Raw genomic sequence first — 8658 nt, 5'->3', positions numbered from 1 at the left:
CCACACTCTAGACAGGAAGCTCCTCAAGCACTTTTTGTGCTCTCTGAAGTGCACCACATTTAGCAAACATGTCAACCAAGGCATTGCCAAGCACGACATCTTTTTTCAACAGCCCCTAACTAACAATATAGAGTGAATTTTTAAGCCCATAATAGCATCTTGCGTAGAGCCACATGCGTGAATTTTTATACCCATCCATATCAGCATCTTGCGCAGAGCCACGTGCCTTCAAGATGCACGCATATGTGATTGCATATGGAAAGAGGTCCTTGCTTTGCATCCGTTGAAATCAGCCGAGAGCTTTCTGGGCCTGCGCGTATCCCCTAATCAATGCACTCCAAGAGACGACATTCCGGACAAGAAGCTCCTCAAGCACATTTTGTGCTTTTTGAAGTGCACCACATTTGGCATACATATCAACCACAACATTCCCAAGCACGACATACTTTTGCAACAACCCCTAACTAACAATATCAGAGTGAATTTTCAAGCCCACATCAGCATCTTGCATAGAGCTACATGCCTTCAAGATGCACACATAGGTAATTGCTTCTCATTTGCTGAAAACAACGCAGAGCTTCTTGGCCACGATCAAGGAATTCGAAGAGATGACAAGAAGCCCCTCAAGCACTTCTTGTGCTTTATGTAGTACACCACAGTTGGCATACATGTCAACAAAGGCAGTGCTAAGTACGGCATCTCTTTTCAACAGCCTCTGAATTTTTGTGCCCATATTAGCATCTTGAGTAGAGGCACATGCCTGCAAGATGCACGCGTAGGTACATGCCTGCAAGATGCGAGCGTAGGTGATTGTGTCTGGGGAGAGGCTCTCGCTTCGATTTGCTGAAAACAGCGCAACGCTTCCTGGCCAAGTAGCACTCTCTCTCTCTCTCTCTCTCTCTCTCTCTCTCTCTCTCTCTCTCTCTCTCTCTCTCTCTCTCTCTCTCTCTCTCTCTCTCCGCGACTAAGTATAGCTTTGACTCACTTTGCGCACCAAAATTAACTTCCTCGAATCAACGGATGCCAAGTGGCATGCCTCCTCTTGCTCCGTTCTAGAAATTGGTATTAGATAATCAAGGTAAGGAAAACTCCTCCTGTTGATCTGCAAAAAAGGAAAAAGAACTCCTCCTCTTTCTTTCGATTTGCTTGCAAAGAGACTCTCCCTCTCACGCTCTCGGCTCCTTCTCACGATATTATTCTCTTTCATTCTCCTTTGCGACAAGTCTCTCTCCCCTCTCAAACTCCATGCATACACACCAACGCCATCTTAATGGGGAGGATGTGCTACCTCTCACAGCCCCCTTCGGCTCTCTCTTATTGATCATAATCCCCTGGCCTCTCTCGGCAATCCTATCATGCCATCTTAGAACACTACAGAGGAGGTTCTCTCGTTCGTTTGTTCTCTCTCTCTCTCTCTCTCTCTCTCTCTCTCTCTCTCTCTCACACACACACACACACACACACACACACACACATGATGCAGCGCTATCACCTTCATGGGGGGCACACACACTATGGCGGCAGCCCTCCTTTGGCTCTTACCACTCCTCGCACTTCATGGCCATGCCCCTCGCTCGCGACCCCCTCTTGTGCATCCTCCATATATTGGCCACCCTACTCTCCAAACAACTTGCTAGATCTCGGACTCTTTGTCCTAGTCAGCAAGCGCACTACCTCCAAGTCAGCGCTAGCCTTCGTCCATGTCAGTGCCAAAGGCGAGGGAATTTACCTCCGATCCCACTTTTACAATGGGCCCAACCTCTTCTCTCTCTATCTAGGCGTTTGCTCTCTCTCTTCAAAATTAATGCAACGTCGCTGGCTTTAGAAGCCTCCAAGCCATGCATTTAAAATTACATAGGCTCCAACATTTAGCCTTCATTTATCCCAACTTCAAATTGGACTTTGCTTTAAAGAAAATTGTCCTCACACTCAGGCCTACAAACTACCCCTTCACACAATACTTTTCCAAAAAAAAATTGTCCACACAATGCTTTCCCAAAATTCAACTGCTACACAAAAAATACACACACACAAAATGAACTTTCCTTCAAAGCTTAACCATGGATTAAGCTATTAGTAATGAAAAACTCTCTCTCTCTCTCTCTCTCTCTCACTCACACACACACACACACAAACATGTGTCCCTTCTCTATGAACTTTCTCATATATCCGCACAATGATTTCCTTATAGCTTATGTTGATGGTATGGAAGACACACACACACACACATACAATGGATCTCTTCATTGTACATTGTTTGATGCTTATTGATGGTGCTATAGGTAGCTCCCATTTTCATGCTACACCATGCATATCCAAATTCTTAGCCTCGGTATTTTTAATTCACATTCACTTGAGTGATTGCACATACGCAACAATCAATCTAAATACAAGATTGTCCATGAAGCACGAATTCCATGGTCGCGTGTGAGCGATTGTGTTGTCGGGGAGGCCAAATCCACCGATTATCCGATGACCTTCAAGACGTACACACACCATCGACATACTCTTTCACAACTCAAGCTCATCACAAGCGAAACTTGGATTGAGAGAAAAGTGTGAGTTTAATTTCTATCTCTTATCTTTTTTTCCTAGTTGGGTTGCGAGTTTAGGTGCAATTTTAATGCATTTTTTGGTGTGCAATTTTAGATTTTGGTGTGCATATGGCCCAAAAGACTCATCGGAGACAACACCACACCATCCAAGTGTGCTTGAAGGAGAAGACCGCATTGGAGATTCATCAAACTTGGTGCCCGTTAGTACAAGGAAGAGGCGTGCGCCGCTCACTAAAGGCTTTCTCTTGAAAGGTTGTCAGTGCCATTTTAGCATTAAGCGTTTGGCCAAGGAGCAAGATGTAGCTGTGATTTCTTACATCCATCCCTATCACACCAATAAGTCGGATGAGGTATGTCATGGTTCTTCTCATCCAGATGCATCTTTGAAGTTCTCCCCTTGGATTTCATTGCACAAAAAGATATGGGTATCAAGTATGCTTTATCGTGGTTTTTCTCCCCAACAAGTCATGGAAAAGCATATACAAGCACTACACACCCAAAAGAAAGAAGATCCTAGTTACAAATTGGTGAGGGATGACTTCTTGTGCATACGTGATATAATGAATATAGGGAGCAAGCTCTCTATTGACCAATATCAAATGCATGATAATGATGTGGAAAGTGTGCGACCTTGGTGCAATGAAAATATGCTCAGCATATTTATATATCAATCACAAGATGCAATGCACAATGTGGAGTTTATGCTAGGAATCCAAACTCCATGGCAAAGAGATATTTGCTACAAGTACGGGAATGGAAAACTTCTCGCAATGGATGCAACCTTCGGAACAAATAAGTACAAGGTGGGTAATATTGGCATTTTCATCTTATGCTTGATCAAATTCACTTGTGTACTTTGTTGTTGCATTATCATGACAAGCACTCTTGTGTTGTAGTTTTATCTCTACACGATACTAGTCTTTGATAGTTATCGCAATGGTGTTCCCATTGCATGGATCTTGACTTCCTCGGGTACCTGTCAAACAACTTGTACATGGCTCACAAGCTTTAGAAACCATATGTTGGATCACTTTAAGTCTTGGGAACCTGGAGCATTCATGGTTGACGATGCTGAAACAGAAATAGGGGCTTTACGGTACGTCAACCTTTTAGATGACATGTAATGTGAGCGACCATAATTGCCCTTTAATATCACATATGCTTATACGTTTTGCAGGAATGTATTCCATGTACCTATTCTGTTATGTTTATGGCATGTCAAGAGGTGTTGGCTAAAGCATCTCATCAAGAAGGTGAAGGATTGGCCAACGAGGGCGGATATGTTCCGCGCATTGGGCATGATTATGAATATGTATGGCTAGCCTACCTTACCAGAGGATGCCACAAAGGAGGATGCAAAGCTTTTGTTGGAGTCCTTCTACTCAAAGTACAACGAAGAGGAGGAGTTCATCTTGTACTTCAAAACATATTGGGAGTTAAAGATAGGTACACAATTAACTTCCTCTCTTGTGTACTCTCATTGTATTTCTCTTACAAGATTCATGGTTTGGCACATAGGCATGTGGATACGTGCAACCGGCAATTTTCCACATGCAGGGTAAGACACGAACGGCGCTATTGAGGCCTACCACGGCCATCTCAAGTACAAGTTTCTAGGCTCATCAAAGAGGTTAATGGCCTGTAGAGTTGATTCGCTTCTACACAAGCTTACTACAACGTGCCTACCATTTTATTGGTTCATGCAGCAAGTGAAAGATAATGACTTGAAGCGCAACAATGCAATAGAGAATGCCATTGAGAACTCCTACCAACGAGCATTGGGCATTCCTGATGGATATGTAAGGCATATGGATTCTTCTTCAGGTGTTGCATTGGTGCAAAGTATTACCACACAAGGGCATTTCCACACAGTGTTCAATGCCGATTGGGATTGGGCATGTTGTACTTGTCGGTGGGCTGAACAAGGAAATGTTTGCAAGCACCAAACTCAAGGTAATGCTTATGAAAGGTGATTCCCATTCATCATTGATAGCACGATGCTTGCTTATGTATAGCGCTTCGAACATGTCCTCAATACCTAGAGGAAACCGGCCCACACTTACAGGGACAAATAGTGATCATGGGGCATCAAGCCCTACAATGGATTGTAATGTCTTGGAAGGGGAGCCCTGCTTGGTTGAATCATCGACACACGCGACAAGCATTCAACCACTTTGAGACATTTTTGAGGAGTTGATCGGCCTAGTGAGTGAGGACAAGGTGCTCATAAAGGAGGCATGTGAAGGATTAAAGCGGACCCTAGGTCATGTGAACCTACTGAAGTCACGCAAAGAGATGGATCGGGAAGCAAGTGCCGGATTCATCTCCATGGAGGATGGTTTCAGAAACTCACTCAAGCGTGCTCGGCCATTCATTGAGAGAAAGGGTGGAAGGAAGCACTAGGAACCCACTATCCAACCATTCACAAAGCCCCTAAAGCAACCCAAAGTCTCCATGCAATCAAAGTTGGATGCAAAATCCAAGAAACACAACACTAATGTAGAGTCATGTTGAGGACTTTGTAGCTGAACTCACCTTGTATGTTTTTATTCAAGTTTTCAAATTACTTCATTTGTGGCAAGAATCTCCAACATTTTGTGTATCTGTGAGAGAGAGAGAGAGAGAGAGTGAGAGAGAGAGAGAGAGAGAAGTTTGCAACATTTTCGTTGTTATGTAGCTATGTTTGTGTATGTGACTTATCAAGAGAGATACACAATGTATATGAAAGAGAGGGGGGGGGGGGGGGGGGGGGAGGGGGGATATTGTAGCATGGTTTTGGTCTCCATCACTTGCAATATATAGTTTTGGTACCAAGGTTAGTATCATTTACAAATGAATGTGTTTTTCAAGTCATTACAAAAAGTATGGGCACAAAACTCACTCTCTCTCTCTCTCTCTCTCTCTCTCTCTCTCTCGCGCGCGCACGCGCCATCAATCCACACACACATACAAACACAATGTGCTAATTGAAAAGAGCAAGTAAGCATGACTAAAACTAATTTGCAAATCGATTTGAAAACCATACATTAAATAGGAGAGTTACAATGTTGTTGAATTTGAAAGAAGAAAAACAAGGTTGTTGGACAAAGAAGAGACACTTTAAGCTACTTTGGAAGGTATCCCTTTGAGTCTAGCAGATCTTCTTTGAGGCACCATAATGTTGACATTTTGGTTCATTTTGCGTTGCCTCTTGGTTTTGTGGCATCCCGTAGTTTCACCCACTTCTTGGTTGCACCTCGCCTCGGCACGTGTCACTTTAGCATGGTCCTCCTTGTCACTCTTACCCACATTGTTCATGGGAAGAGGTTCGGCTACGTCATGCTCTACACATACGTCTTTGGTAGGAGGAGTTACCAAATCCACTAATTACACCACACAAAAGGAACCATCAATAACATATAAGAGAAATAAAAAAGAGAAGCTTCTAAGGACAATGATCTCACTCTAAAAGAGAGGGTTTACCTTCAAGCCTGGGACCCTCGAGCTTCTCCCGCTTTCCACACCCTACGTATCCCGCCACGAAGAATTGAGCACATTTAGAATCAAAAGAAATACTTGAATCATACATGCGAAGAGCACTCCGAGCTTGTTTCACATGCAAATCGTTCTCTCTTCGAGACCACTTCCCCAAATAGCGAATATAAGGAATCGAGACTTCCGTGTTGTGTTCCCGAGCAAAGTGACATAGCATGCCTGCTCTCCCAGCGATGCCTTTAAGGCCAACCGGTTTAGCCTTGCACTCATCGCGCTTGCAATAGAAAACATTTCTATTTCTTGATTTGTACAAGATTTCCTTGTATTGCATGAATACAATAAAATACTTTCTTCACTTATTGAAGGTATGGAGGAATGTGTGTTTCACATAATGTGTAAGCATGCATGAAGGAGTTATTCAGAGTCATGCATGAGCACTTTTTAAGGCTTCATTGTTGGGGTATAGGCGTCTGTGGCTTGTCCGGCCGCCCAGAGTCTGGGCGCCCACTGACTTGTATACCTTATACATAGCATAAGTGTATAGGGGGCTGCTCACTCTTTGAGTCTCCCCACCCATATCTGTGTGTCGTGTGTCTCCTCCTCTCTCTCACTCTCCGTCTGTGGTGCTCCTCGATCCCCTTCAATTGGTATCAGAGCGTAGGTGTGGAGAGAGCGCGTGTGTGCACAGTCACGACGACAACGGAGAGCCAGTTTCATTCCCGAAATCGCGTCCGCGCGCGCGCACTTTCAAGAGTGCAAACAGGGTTTCGACTTCGGCATCAGCAAATTCAGCTTTCCGAGAGCGTTTTCTCCAGGTGTTTTGGCATTTTACCCCCCTTTCGAAGCCATTCGAGCCATCAGAAACCTCATTCGAGCTACGGTTGAGGAGCTGTATTTTTCAACCCTCTTTTGGCAGTTTATGCTGCGTTTTTGGGTCGAAACAGAGGTTTTTGGCATAGCTTTCACACCCGGACTCGGATACATGTGATCCAGGAGTCTACCTTGGGGTTTTGGCACACTCCGGACGCACTCGTCATATCAGAATTTTAAAATTCTGAACGCTGAATTTTTTGCAGCAGCAATTGTTTATTGTGTGTCGAGGATTCCACACATGGTTTGCTCTCAGATGTGAGAGTGATATTTGCTGCAAGTATCCTCACAGGTGGGAGGATACAATGTATGCCTTATGTGGTTTAATGCTCAGGGAGACGAATGTGATTGCATTTTGAGCTCCGCAATGTATGCCTCAAGCATGTTTTTTGGCAGTCACAGGTAGAGCAGATATTTGTGTACTAGATTTGCAGGTGTTTGCAATGATGTATGCAAAGTGTGGAGATTTGGTGCATGCATTTGGAGTACGGTTTGATGTGCTTTGGTTGCTCATGGTTTTGAGCGTGCAGTCAGTTTGGTTACGGGTTTTGTGGCCGTTTTACTGACGAAACTCTGGCGAAATTTTCCCAGGATTTTTATGCACATCATTTATGCGATCTAGGTAGAGATTGCGGGTTGCACTCAGCATTTGCGTGCGGTGTTCTCTGCAGGTGGGAGATTTGTGCGTGTGTATGCATCGATACCGCACAGTGTGGGCTTGGTGATTAGCTCACGGTTTGACAGGCGTACAGTTATCTTGACACACTCACAAGAGTGAATGTTGTGATGTATGCTTGTGTGGCTACGAGCTAGGTAGCCGGATTCGAGCACTAATGGCTTGAGGTTTTTCAGCAGGTTTCAACTACAGGTTTACAAGTTTATAGGCAGGTTTAAGGTCTTATTTGGGTGCTGAATTTTCAGCCATTGTTTCCTCTTTGCAGCTGTCCATGTATGGCTCAGTTGTAGGCCGATCTGGGACACGTTTGTGACTTGTTTATGCAGCTGTTTAAGAGCTGAATTTTGGGGCTGTTTTGGGACTGATTTGCAGCCATATTTGCAGACTTTTGTTGATGCGATTCGAGCACATTGGCGGATTTGGGGCAGGATAAACCCTTGTGTGGTTTATCGGCGAAGCCCAAGTCTATGCGTGATGATGATTGGCAGGATCTTGATGAGTTAGCAATGTCTACGATTCGTTTGCATCTAGTTGAGTCTGTTTACTGGCAGGTCTCAAGGGAGACTACAACTCATGTTTTATGGCAGAGTTTACATGCTATGTACGCGACATCCATGTCTATAGGGGAGTCTAGTCCCACTTCTATGTCCATGGAAGAGATTGATCCCACACGCAAGTCTCGACAGCATAGAGACTTGACATGTTGGCATTGTGGACATAGAGGGCACATTAGGCGTCGATGTTTTAGGCATTTGAGACAACGGAGGCGACAGATGCGTGATGCAGATTTGAGCATGACAGATGCTAGTGAGATCAGTACGGTGGTTACTGAGTATGCTTGTGACGGCGATGTCACATTTACATCTAGCTTGTCTTCAGATGATCTTATGTCTATGGATTGCATATCGGATTGCACATTGTCTTCACATTGGTTACTAGATTCAGATGCTACTTTCCATGTCACGTCGCATCGTGAGTGGTTTAGCACGTTTTCTAGTGGGAGACTTGGTTATGTGCACATGGCTGATGGTGCTGTGTATGACATTGAGGGTGCAGGAGACGTATGTTTGTCCTTGCCCATTG

The 8658-nt window shown here is 44.3% G+C and overlaps 1 pseudogene; it reads left to right on the top strand.

Annotated features, from left to right (window-relative positions):
* Positions 1 to 2472: 2472 nt before the first annotated feature.
* On the top strand, positions 2473 to 5069 carry LOC147461257 (uncharacterized; annotated as a pseudogene).
* Positions 5070 to 8658: the final 3589 nt, after the last annotated feature.

The sequence above is a fragment of the Adiantum capillus-veneris genome, chromosome 3 (genome assembly GCF_014529385.1).
Source record: "Adiantum capillus-veneris isolate H3 chromosome 3, ASM1452938v2, whole genome shotgun sequence".
NCBI lineage: Eukaryota > Viridiplantae > Streptophyta > Polypodiopsida > Polypodiales > Pteridaceae > Adiantum > Adiantum capillus-veneris.
The sequence above is the reverse complement of the archived record's forward strand: the minus strand, read 5'-3'. Positions and strand labels throughout refer to the sequence as shown.